Source organism: Pongo abelii, chromosome 1 (assembly GCF_028885655.2).
Source record: "Pongo abelii isolate AG06213 chromosome 1, NHGRI_mPonAbe1-v2.0_pri, whole genome shotgun sequence".
In the NCBI taxonomy this organism is placed as follows: domain Eukaryota; kingdom Metazoa; phylum Chordata; class Mammalia; order Primates; family Hominidae; genus Pongo; species Pongo abelii.
The window spans coordinates 99383182-99396269 of record NC_071985.2 but is presented as its reverse complement, the minus strand read 5'-3'; the positions used below and the strand labels follow the sequence as shown (position 1 = coordinate 99396269).

Genomic DNA, 13088 nt, shown 5'->3' with positions numbered 1-13088 from the left:
CATAGCTCACTGTAGCCCCAACCTCCTAGCCTAAAGGATCCTCCTGCCTCAGCCTCCTGCATAGCTGGGACTAAGGCACACACTACCACGCCCAGCTAATTTTTTTTTTTTTTTTTTTTGAGATGGAGTCTCACTCTGTCACACAGGCTGGAGTGCAGTGGCGCTGTCTTGGCTCACTGCAACCTCTTCCTTCCAGGTTCAAGCAATTCTTATGCCTCAGCCTCCCAAGTAGCTGGGACTATAGGTATGTACCACCATGCCTGGCTAATTTTTAATTTTTTTTTATAGATAGGGGGTCTATGTTTCCCAGGCTGGTCTTGAACTCCTGGGCTCACGTGATCCTCCCACCTTGGCCTCCCAAAGTGCTGGGATTATAGGTGTGAGCCACCGTGCCTGGCCTATATAGTTTTAAAAGTTAGATTTGTAATAAAAATTGGTAGGGTCCTGCCCCACCCCTCTGTACTCTTGAGGTCTACTCCCAGAAGTAATCAATTTAACTTCTTTAGCTAGCTCTTCCTGTACTTACTTACTTATTCCCAAAGAATGAACTGATATGGCTATTTCTTAATTTTTCCATGTTAGCCATTATCTATACTGTTTACTATAGAATATTATAATTTAGTTTTTTTTTTTGTTTTTGAGGCAGAGTTTCGCTCTTGTTGCCCAGGCTGGGAGTGCAATGGCATGATCTCTGCTCACTGCAACCTCCGCCTCCTGGGTTCAAGCGATTCTCCTGCCTCAGCCTCCCAAGTAGCTGGGATTACAGGTATGTGCCACCACACCTGTCTAATTTTTGTATTTTAGTAGAGACAGGGTTTCACCATCTTGGCCAGGCTGGTCTTGAACTCCTGACCTCGTGATCTGCCTGCCTCGGCCTCCTGAAGTGCTGGGATTACAACGCCTGACTAATTTTTATATTTTTTTGTAGAGACGGGGTTTCGCCAGGTTACCTAGACTGGTCGTGAGCTCAAGCAATCTGCCCACCTCAGCCTCCCAAAGTGCTGGAATTATAGGAGTGAACCACCACACCTAGCATTTTTTGTTTTTGTTTTTGTTTGAGACGGAGTCCTGCTCTGTCGCCCAGGCTGGAGTGTAGTGGCACGATCTCGGCTCACTGCAAGCTCTGCCTCCCGGGTTCACGCCATTCTCCTGCCTCAGCCTCCTGAGTAGCTGGGACTACAGGCGCCCACCACCACGCCCGGCTAATTTTTCATATTTTTAGTAGAGACAGGTTTTCACCGTGTTAGCCAGGATGGTCTCGATCTCCTGAGCTTGCAATCCGCCCGCCTCGGCCTCCCAAAGTGCTGGGATTACAGGCTTGAGCCACCGGGCCCAGCCCATTGTTTTTGTTTTTATTCTTTTACCATCAGAAATAGAAACCTCCTCTCATTGGTCAAATACAGTTGTTAACCTCACGTGATGGCCTCCTGAGCTTGCTCCAATGTGGATTGGTTGTCCTAGACCTGCTGCAAAGTTTTAGTTCTGGCCCTTCCCTGCACCTTCATCCTGGGACTCACTTATTTCCTGGATGCCATATTTTGGTTTTCCTTTGTTTCATCCTCTGTTTTAGTAGAATTTGTCATCCAGTAGCTTCCTGAGAAAGGAGCACAGCAAGTTTATTTTTTGTATGTCTGAAAACATCTTGGCAGAGTATAGAATTCTACATTTAAAATAATGTTTCTTTAGAATTTTGAAAGCATTGCCTCATTGTTTTCAGTTTTCTTTTTGTTTTTCTTTTTCTCAATGTTTCAGCATCCAGAGGAATGCTTGTTGGTGTTGAGACAGGGTCTCACTTTGTCACCCAGGCTGCAACGCAGTGGCAGGAACACGGCTCAGGCTGACTGCCGCCACTACCTCCGAAGCTCAAGCAGTCCTCTTGCCTCACTATCTCAACTCTCGGGGACTACAGGTGCATGCCACAACACCCATCTGGTTTTTGTATTTTTTGTAGAGATGGTGGTTTTTGTATTTTTTGTAGAGATGGTGGTTTTTGTATTTTTTGTAGAGATGGTGGTTTTTGTATTTTTTGTAGAGATGGTGTTTCACCACGTTGCCCAGGCTGGTCTGGAACTCCTGACCCTAAGTGATCTGCCCACCTCGGCCTCCCAAAGTGCTGGGATTACAGGTGTGAGCCACCTTGCCCATGGCCTGTATTCTAGTTTTCAGGGGGTATTGTTAAGAAACCAGGGCTGGGTGTGGTAGCTCATGCTTGTGATCCCAGCACTTTGGGAGGCCAAGGCGGGAGGATAACTTGAGCCCAGGAGTTCAAGACCAGTCTGGGGAACATGGCAAGACCCCATTCCCCCACATTTTCTTAATTAAAAACAAAAAACAAAGTTAGCTGGCTGTGGTGCAGTGCACCTATAGTTCTAGCTACTCATGAGGCTGAGGTGGGAGTATCACTTGAGCTAAGGGGTCCAGGCTGCAATGAGCAGTGATCACGTTACTGTACTCTAGCCTGGGCAACAGAGCAAGACTGTCCCAAAAAACAAACAAAAAAAGCATCCTGTTTTTGTATCATGGGTGCAATATCTTCTATTTCTTTTCTTTTTTTTTTGATACAGAGTCTCGTTCTGTCACCCAGGCTGGAGTGCAGTGGCATGATCTCAGCTTACTGCAACCTCTGCCTCCTGGGTTCAAGCAATTCTCCTGCCTCAGCCTCCCGAGTAGCTGGGACTACAGGCATGTGCCACCACGCCCGGCTAATTTTTGTATTTTTAGTGTAGACAGGGTTTCACCCTCTTGGCCAAGTTGGTCTTGAACTCCTGTCCTCATGATCTACCTGCCTTGACCTCCCAAAGTGCTGGGATTACAGGCGTGAGCCACGACGCCCGGCCAATCTTATATTTTTAAGTATAGTAATTGCAGTTTTAGGATATTTTCTTCCGGTCCCTTCATTATCTGTTACTCTCTGGGCTCCTCCTCTTTTGGCTTCTTTTATGTTGGAGGCTGCCTTCAATTCTCAGATGATCCTTGGCTGTCTGTCCCCACTTAAGAGAGAGCTGCCTGGAAACTCCATGGGTGGGGTGAGCAGAGAGTCATATGTGGGCCTCCCTGGGAGTAAGGAGGGAGGGAGCAGCTTTTGAGTTCCTGTTGGCTTCTTCTCCTGAGTCAGTCATTATCTCCAAAAAGGAATTTTCCAATCTTCCTTCCCCTGCTTTCAGAGGACCAAGGACTTTTCTGTTTTTGAGCCTTCTTGGGATCTAAGACTGATTATTTTGTTCTTTGTTGGCTCTTCACTCCCTACGTTATGAGTAGAATGGAAAAATCCCAAACTTAAGTCAGTTATCCTGCACATCTGGCTTTCCATGTATCAAACTAAATCAGTCTCTCATTTGCTGTAGTCTTTGTCCTTGTGCTTTTTCATGTCTTATTTTTTATTTATTTATTTTTATTTTTATTTTTTTTGAGACGGAGTCTCGCTCTGTCACCCAGGCTGGAGTGCAGTAGCGCGATCTCGGTTCACTGCGAGCTCCGCCTCCCGGGTTCACGCTATTCTCCTGCCTCAGCCTCCTGAGTAGCTGGGACTACAGGCGCCCGCCACCATGCCCAGCTAATGTTTTGTATTTTTAGTAGAGACAGGGCTTCACCGTGTTAGCCAGGATGGTGTCGATCTCCTGACCTCATGATCCGCCCGCCTTGGCCTCCCAAAGTGCTGGGATTACAGGCGTGAGCCACTGCACCCGGCTATTTTTTATTTTTCAGACAGGGTCTCACTTTGTTGCCCAGGCTGCAGCACAGTTGCGCCATCATGGCTCACTGCAGCCTTGGCCTCCCAGGCTCAGGTGATCCTCCTACCTTAGCCTCCCCAGTAGCTGGGACTACAGGCACGTGCCACCATGCCTGGCCTTTTTCACTTCTTTACTCTTATTTTGATGTGATTTCTAGGGTGAGCAGAGATAAGCTTAATTCACCACATATAACCAGAAGCTCTTTACTTCTTTAAGTTCAATTACCTAATTCCTCTAACTCACAAGGTGGTTGTGAAAATTAAAGGTGGCGGGCAACCTGCTTGGGTCCCCTTCCACACTGTTGAAGCTTTGTTCTTTTGCTCTTTGCAATAAATCTTGCTGCTGCTCACTCTTTGGGTCCACACTGCCTTTATGAGGTGTAACACTCACCGCGAAGGTCTGCAACTTCACTCCTGAAGCCAGAGAGACCACGAACCCACTGGGAGGAACGAACAACTCCAGACGCGCCACCTTAAGAGCTGTAACACTCACCGCGAAGGTCCGCAGCTTCACTCCTGAGCCAGCGAGACCACGAACCCACCAGAAGGAAGAAACTCCGAACACATCCGAACATCAGAAGGAACAAACTCCGGACACGCCGCCTTTAAGAACTGTAACAGTCATCGCGAGGGTCTGCGGCTTCATTCTTGAAATCAGTGAGACCAAGAACCCACCAATTCCGGACACAATGCCATTCTCCTGCCTCAGCCTCCCGAGTAGCTGGGACTACAGGCGGCTGCCACCACGCCTGGCTAATTTTTTGTATTTTTAGTAGAGATGGGGTTTCACTGTGTTAGCCAGGATGATCTCGATCTCCTGACCTCGTGATCCGCCCGCCTCGGCCTCCCAAAGTGCTGGGATTACAGGCGTGAGCCACTGCGCCTGGCCCAGTTTAGCTTTTTAACAGCTTAGTTCTTTCATCTTTGTTTGAATACAAAGGCCAAGGAAAATAGTCTACATGTTATTTTCAGGAAAATTTTCTGTATAAATTATTGTTATTGAAGCATTAATTTTCTATTTCATGATCAGGCTGCATGCCTTGGAAAGGATGTAGTATATGATGAAATTGCCCAATCATTTGAATGATAATAAAAGTTAAAAAAAAAAAGAAAAAAGAAAATTAAAGGTGGCTGTGTGTGTGTAACAAGATGTTGAAAGGTTTTCCTGGTTGTGTTGGAGTTTGAGCTGAGTCTTAAGGACAGAAGTGTACACAGGTGCCCCCACATTGTAGAAAAATACTTTTCCGGCCACGCAAAAGACAGCACAATTCCTCCAGCTGCCATGGCCCCCACTGCCACCTGCAGCCTCTATGAGATGACACATTTGACACAGGAAAGGGAGCACTCTTATGGAGATAGATCTGTTGTTGATTGCTGATCTGTCTGGAGTGCTTTGGTATTCCCCGTTTCTTGTTCTTTAGGGGCGAGGGGAGGATGCAGGCCAAGGTAAGACAGTACCAAGAGACTGGGAGTGCCTGTAAGAAACTGAGATGGGCATCTGAGTCCTTGGCTGGATGTTTCCTGGGTGGCAGAACTCCTGACCCAGTGTTGTCAAAGACCACAAGCAGGTCACTGAGAGACAGTTCTGGAAGAGCCTGACGTGAATTTACTGGTATTTGGGAGATATAAATGAACAGAGACCAATGTTTGCTGAAAGCTTGGTGAATGGGACATGTGGGAGGTTGGCTGGAGCCCAGACCTGGAATGGTGGCACTAGTGGGTAGACTTTATTTCAGCACCTGGCATGCTAAGAATGTGGGAGTTTCCCATGGACCAAGAGGAGAGCATGGAAAGTACCCAAGCTTGAGCCATCCAGATAGAACCTGCCCAAGAGGAGTTCCTGAAGGGCAAGAAGAGCCCAATGGTAAGATGCCATGGGGTAAAAGTGCAGGGTACTGTGCAAGAGGTCACCTGGAGAGTGCACTGCAGATGCCAGAGAAAAGGGCAGTGGAGAGGTCCCTGTAAGTCTCCTAGGGACCTTCAACTATGCCCCACCCAAGAGAAAGCCAGCATTTAGGAACCTGTCACACAGAGGGCTCTGACAGCCCCCCGTCATCTAAAACTTGACTCCTTTCCTTCCTCGCACCATCCCAACTCTGGAGAAGCCAAAGGCAGGAAGGGAAGGGAGGGTGAAAGAAGAGCAACAGGCCGCATGCGGTGGCTCACGCCTATAATCCCAGCACTTTGGGAGGCCGAGGCGGGCAGATCACCTGAGGTCAGGAGTTTGAGACCAGCCTGGCCAACATGGTGAAACTCTGTCTCTACTAAAAATATAAAAACTAGCCAGGCGTGGTGGCGGGCACCTATAATCCCAGCTACTTGGGAGGCTGAGGCAGGAGAATTGCTTGAACCCAGGAGACGGAGGTTGCAGTGAGCCGACATGGTACCATTGCACTCCAGTCTGGGCGACAGAGTGAGACTCAGTTTCTCAGTTTCAAAAAAAAAAGAGCAACAAGGCCAGGTACAGTGGCACACCTGTTATCCCATCATTTTTGGAGGTCAAGGCAGGAGGATCATTTGAGCCCAGGAGTTCAAGACCAGCCTGGACAACAAAGCGATAGCCCCCCATCTCTAAAAAAAAAAACAAAAAACAAGAGCAAAGAAACAGGCTCCCTCCCTGCCCATGCCATTGCAGATCTCTATGCCGTGGGTCCAGCTTGCACCAGGGGAGGACGAGGCTTGGAAGTGAATAGAAGATTGAAACTTTACAAGTGAACTGTTTAAGACTTGCAATCCATGAAAATGACCAGAAGGCAATGGGGCCTTTTTGAGAAATGTATTCCTGGGATGGGGAAGGTTGCTGACAGCAGAGATGAAGGCAGTGGTTGATGGGGGTAGAAAAGAAAAGGCCTACTCCTCCCTTTGTCCTTTTTGTACCTTATTGAGTTCAGATAATTCAATAAACCAGCCAGGTGCAGTGGCTCATGCCTGTAATCCCAACACTTTGGGAGGCCGAGGCAGGCGGATCACTTGAGGTCAGGAGTTTGAGACCAGCCTGGCCAACATGGCGAAACCCTATCTCTACTAAAAATACAAACATTAGCCAGACATGATGGCGCGTGCCTGTAGTCCCAGCTACTCAGGAGGCTGAGGCACAAGAATCACTTGAACCCAGGAGGCAGAGGTTGCAGTGAGCCAAGATCGTGCCTGGGTGACAGAGCGAGACTCCGTCTCAAAAACAAAAAAAGGAGATAATTCAATAAACCAGTTACAACTTAAAGCACTAGGCATTCATTCAACAAGTCTTTATTGTGTACATACTCTGTGCCAGATTCATATGAGTTGCAGATTAAAAAAAAAAAAAAAAGATGAGCAAAACCAAAGTCCCTGCCTCAATCAGTGAGGACCACCGACTGTCTAAGGTAGGAACTGCATTTGGCTGCTAATAATGGAGACCAGAACTAACAGTGGCTTAAGTTAGATTCAAGTTTTATTTTTCTCTCATGTAAAATAATCTCCATAGGTAGGTAGCTCACAGCAGCTCCAGCATCATCAGAGGTCCAGGCTCCTTTTATTTTTCTCCATCACTATCCTCAGCCTGTGGTTTTTTCTTTTCTTTTTTTTTTTTTTTGAGATGGAGTTTTGCTCTTGTTGCCCAGGCTGGAGTGCAATGGTGTGATCTTGGCTCACCGCAACCTCCGCCTCCCGGGTTCAAGCAATTCTCCTGCCTCAGCCTCCCGAGTAGCTGGGATTACAGGCATGCACCACCATGCCCAGCTAATTTTCCATTTTTAGTAGAGAGAGGGTTTCTCCATGTTGGTCAGGCTGGTCTTGAACTCCTGACCTCAGGTGGTCTGCCCACCTCGGCCTCCCAAAGTGCTGGGATTACAGGTGTGAGCCACCATGCCCAGCCTATCCTCAGCCTGTGGTTTTCATTCTCGGGGTTACCTCATGGTCCAAGATGATTGCTGGAGCTCCAGCTATCATATCTGCATTCCAGCTGGGAATCAGGAGGAATGAAGAAAGGGCAAAAACAGGATCAATGTCAACCTTTCCCCGTGTAAAAAGGCTTTCTTGGAAGTCTTGTCCAACAACTTTTGCTTACACCTCACTGGCCAGAATTTTTGCCACATGGCCACTCTTAGCTGCAAGGGAAACTCAGAAATACAAGGGTTCCAGTGGCTCACGCCTGTAATCCCAGCACTTTGGGAGGCTGAGGCAGGTGGATCACCTGAGGTTAGGAGTTCGAGACCAGCCTGGCCAACATGGCAAAACCCTGTCTCTACTACAAATACAAAAATTAGCTGGGCGTGGTGGCACATGCCTGTAGTCTCAGCTACTCGGGAGGCTGAGGCAGGAGAATTGCTTGAATCTGGGAGGTAGCAGTTGCAGTGAACCAAGATCAAGCCACTGCACTCCAGCCTGGGCGACACAGCAAAACTCTGTCTCAAAAAAAAAAAAAAATACAAGAAGAAATACAAGGGTTATTTTATTAAGGAAGAAGAGAATGGCTTTTCTTTTTTTTTTTTTTTTTTTGAGACGGAGTCTTGCTCTGTCGTCCAGGCTGGAATGCAGTGGTGCGATCTCGGCTCACTGCAAGCTCCGCCTCCCAGGTTCATGCCATTCTCCTGCCTCAGCCTCCCGAGTAGCTGGGGCTACAGGCACCCACCACCATGCCCGGCTAATTTTTTGTATTTTTTTTAGTAGAGACGGGGTTTCACCATGGTCTCGATCTCCTGACCTCGTGATCCACCCGCCTCAGCCTCCCAAAGTGCTGGGATTACAGGCATGAGCCACCACGCCCAGCCGTGGATGGCTTTTCTTAGGTAACTACCAAACTCTAGAGTGGCACATCCCTTCGGCTACTTAATGTCTCTCTATCAGTTCTTCATGTGGCTATTTGTGGTTCAGCAACCTATAAACTAAAGACAACTTATCAACTCTCAACACACCTGATATACAGTAGGAAACATTGACCACAGTCAAAATTCCCAGTTGGGAAAGGAGAGCATAGGAGATAGCCCATTGAAAGGTGGGTCTGTGTTCTGTCCCTTGAACCTCAATTGGTTGACCAATTGAGTGTGGTAGAAGGGATGCTTTGTAACTTCTGAGGTTAGGGCCTGAAAGGTGATGCAGTTTCTGCTTTCCTTTCTGGAACAATTATGCTGGGACTTTGGACATCTAAGTTAGCACAGCAACTGCCCTAAAGCTGGCATCTTGTGAGGAAGCCCACATTAGCCACATGAGGTGTGGGTCATTAAGTAGCCCTGAGAATATATAAAGAGACTGAGATCCAGTCAGCCCTTACCTGCTCTGGCTTCAGTCATTGCCTGCCTACGACCCCAAAATGCCTGGGGCCAGAGTGCCCAGCCAAGCCCTTTGGATCCGTGGAAACAGTAAGAGGTAATAAAATAATTGTTATTTTAAGCCACTAAATTTTGGGGTGATGCATTACACAGCATTAGGTCACCAGAACAACAGTATGTAGCAAATCTGGGGTTGGGGATGAGGATGACTTGCCCTGACAGAGGGGTGAGTTGCTGGGTTAGTCTATCTGGCTTCCCCTGGTTCTGCCCCCTGGGAAAATCTCCCCTGTTCTCCATGGCCCTGGCTCTGTATTTTTTGTAGAGATGGGGTTTGCTATATTGCCTAGGCTGGTCTCAAACCCCTGGGTTCAAGCAATCCACCTGCCTCAGCCTCCCAGAGTTCTGGGATTATAGGCATGAGCCAATATGTACACCCTTAACTGCTTTCTAAGGCAAAATAGGGAACTATCTGACTAAGTGCTTCACAGGTACTAGGGGTTACCAGCTTTCCAGTCTGTACTGGGTGTATCCTTCCTAATAACTGCCTAACCCACTTCTCCTAAGCCAATGCCAAATTTTATTTATTTTTGTTTGTTTTTGTTTTTGAGACAGGGTCTCACTTTGTTGCCCAGGCTGGAAGGCAGTAGCGCAATCTCAGCTTACTACAGCCTCCACCTCCTGGCTTCAAACGATCCTCCTGCCTCAGCCACCTGAGTGGCATGTGATACCATGCCCGGCTAATTTTCGTATTTTTAGTAGAGACGGGGTTTCGCCATGTTGCCCGAGCTGGTCTTGAACTCCTGAGCTCAAGCAATCCGCCCACCTCAGCCTCCCAAGTGCTGGGATTACAGATTACCGTCATGAGCCACGCACCCGACCCCTATTTTATTTTATTTTTTGAGATAGGATCTCACTCTGTCCCCAGGGCTGGAGTGCAGTGGCATGATCATAGCTTACCGCAACCTTGACCTCCTGGGCTTAAGCAATCCTCCCACCTCAGCCTCTCAAGTAGCTGAGACCCACAGGCATGCACCACCATGCCCGGCTTATTTATTTATTCATTCATTCCATGAACCAGCTAATTTAATAAATTTAAAAAATTTATTTTTAATTAATTATTTATTTTGAGACAGAGTCTCCTTTGTTGCCCAGGCTGGAATGCAGTAGTTCAATCTTGGCTCACTGCAACCTCTGCCTCCCAGGTTCAAGCAATTCTCCCTGCCTCAGCCTCCTGAGTAGCCAGATTACAGGTGCCTGCTACCACGCCCGGCTAATTTTTGTATTTTTTAGTAGAGACAGGGTTTTGCCATGCTGGCCAGGCTGGTCTTGGATACTCTTACTTGACTACTTACTTGCAGTAATAATTATGAATCGATTTGGAATTGCATTTATGTTTATAATACAGACTAGAAGTAACAGAGACTTAAACAAGATGGAAGTTAATTTTTCTCTCAAGGTAATGAAATCTGGATGCAGGCAGCCCAGGGCTCATCTAGTGTCCCCAGGAATTCATCAGGTTCCCAGGCTGCTCTGCATCCTTAAAGACCTGTGTTTTTCCCCCTGCTCTGCCATCCTTAAAGGCCTGTGTTTGGCTGGGCACAGTGGCTCATGCCTGTAGTTCTAGCTACTCGCAAGGCTAAGGTGGGAGGATCTGGGAGGATCCCTTGAGCCTGGGAGGTTGAGGCTGCAGTGAGCCGCGAACGTGCCGCAGCATTCCAGCCTGGGTGACACAGGGAGAACCTGCCTCAAAAAAAAAAAAAAGGCTTTGGCTTTCTCAATTTGCCTGAAAAATCACAAGATCACAAGATCCTTCAACCATCAGGCAGGCCTGTGTTCTAGACAGGAAATAGGAAGGGGAGAGGAGAAAATGATTGAAAGAATTAAAGGGAGCATATGCCAGCTGCTTGACCTTCTTTAATTTTAACTTTCTGGTGCTCTCCTTGTCTCCCTGTCTCTACAGAGACAAAAAATAACAACAATAATAATAATAATTAGCTGGGCATTGTGGCATGCACCACTAGTCCTAGTTACTCAGGAGGCCAAGGTGGGAGGGACTGCTTAAGCCAAGGAATTTGAGGCTGCAGTGGGCTATGATGATGTCACTGCACTCCAGCCTGGGCAACACAGTGAGACCCTGTCTCAAAAAAATAAAAAAGTTTGAGGGGGCCGGGCGCGGTGGCTCACGACTATAATTCCAGCACTTTGGGAGGCCGAGGCGGGCGGATCACGAGGTCAAGAGATCAAGACCATCCTGGCCAACATGGTGAAACCCCATCTCTACTAAAAATACAAAAATTAGCTGGGTGTGGTGGCGCCCGTGCCTGTAGTCCCGGCTACCCAGGAGGCTGAGGCAGAAGAATCACTTGAACCGAAGAGGTGGAGGTTGCAGTGAGCCAAGATGGCGCCACTGCACTCCAGCCTGGTGACAGAGTGAGACTCCGTCTCAAAAAAAAAAAAAAAAGTTTGAAGCTGAATTATTAAGAACATACAGGTTTATAATTATTGTATCTTCCTAGTGAATTGAAACATAACAATGTAGTAACTCTTTATGACTAGTTAATACTTTTAGTCTTAAATTTTATTTAATCTAATATTAATACAGCTATACCAACTCTGTTTTGTGGTTAGTGTTTCCCTGGCGTATATATGTTTTTTCTATTCTTTTATTTTTAACCCCTCTAGTTCTTTTTCTTTTTTCTTTTCAATTTTTTTTTTTTTTTTTTTTTTTTGAGACAGAGTCTCACTCTGTCACCCAGGCTGGAATGCAGTGGCGTGATCCCGGCTCACTGCAGCCTCTGCCTCCCAGGTTCAAGTGATTCTCCTGCCTCAGCCTCCTGAGTAGCTGGGATTACAGGTGCCCGCCACCACACCCGGCTAATTTTGTATTTTTAGTAGAGACAGGGTTTCACCATGGTAGCCAGGCTGGTCTCGAACTCCTGACCTCAGCGGATCCACCCGCCTTGGCCTCCCAAAGCGCTGGGATTACAGGCATGAGCCACCGCACCCAACCAAGCCTCCACTTTTCTTTGAGAAAGAAATAACAATTCTAGCCCACCCCGCCCAGCTAATTTTTGTATTTTTTAGTACAGATGGGGTTTCAATATGTTGGCCAGGCTGGTCTCGAACTCCTGACCTCAAGTAATCTGCCCAACTTGGCCTCCCAAAGTGTTGGGATTACAGGCATGAGCCACCACACCTGGCCAGATGTTATCACTAGTGTCTCATATAAGCAATGTTGATTTAGCTTTACCCACAAATTTGCTAATCTTTTTCTCACCAATTAATGCTTCACAAACCTTCATTCTGGGATAATTTTTATTTTTCTGGAAGTAAATCCTATAGCTCTTTTTTTTTTTTTTTTGAGACAGAGTCTTTGTCACCCAAGCTGGAACGCAGTGGCACAATCTTGGCTCATTGCAACCTGCAACCTCTGCCTTCTGGGTTCAAGCGATTCTCTTGCCTCAGTCTCCTGAGTAGCTGGAACCACAGGTGTGCACCACCACACCCAGCTAATTTTTTTGTATTTTTAGTAGAGACGGGTTTCACTATGTTGGCCAGGCTGGTCTCGAACTCCTGGCCCCAATTGATCCGCCTGCCTCAGCCTCCCCAAAGTGCTGGGATTACAGGTGTGAGCCACCACACCTGGCCTAAATCCTATAGTTCTTTTAGTGAAGATATGTTGGTAGTAAACTTTCTCAGCTTTTGTTTGTGTAAAATGTCCTTGTTTCATCTTCATACATAAATATATTAGATATAGAATTCTGAATTGGTGAATATATTCTCCCAGCACATTGATGACATAATTCTACTGTTGGGCTTTTACTGTTGCTGTACAGAAGTCAGATATCAATCTAATTGCTATTTTTACTTTTATTTTTATTTTTTGAGACGGAGTCTCGCTGTCACCCAGGCTGGAGTGCAGTGGCACCATCTTGCCTCAATACAACCTCCACCTCCCAGGTTCAAGTGATTCTCTTGCCTCAGCCTCCCAAGTAGCTGGGACTATAGGCGCATGTCACCACGCCCAGCCTCTAATTGCTATTTCTTTGTAAGCTTTTTTTCCCTGAGCTGACAGATGATTACAATATCTTATCTTTGTTTCTGATGTTCTA

General features: G+C 47.0%; 1 long non-coding RNA gene across 1 annotated transcript; it reads left to right on the top strand.

The window, feature by feature from the left end:
- The first annotated feature begins 106 nt into the window (after window positions 1-106).
- On the top strand, window positions 107-4856 carry LOC134762078 (uncharacterized). The gene is made up of 2 exons (XR_010141615.1): window positions 107-244; window positions 1753-4856. It is a non-coding gene; the product is annotated as an uncharacterized LOC134762078 (long non-coding RNA).
- The last annotated feature ends 8232 nt before the right edge of the window (window positions 4857-13088 follow it).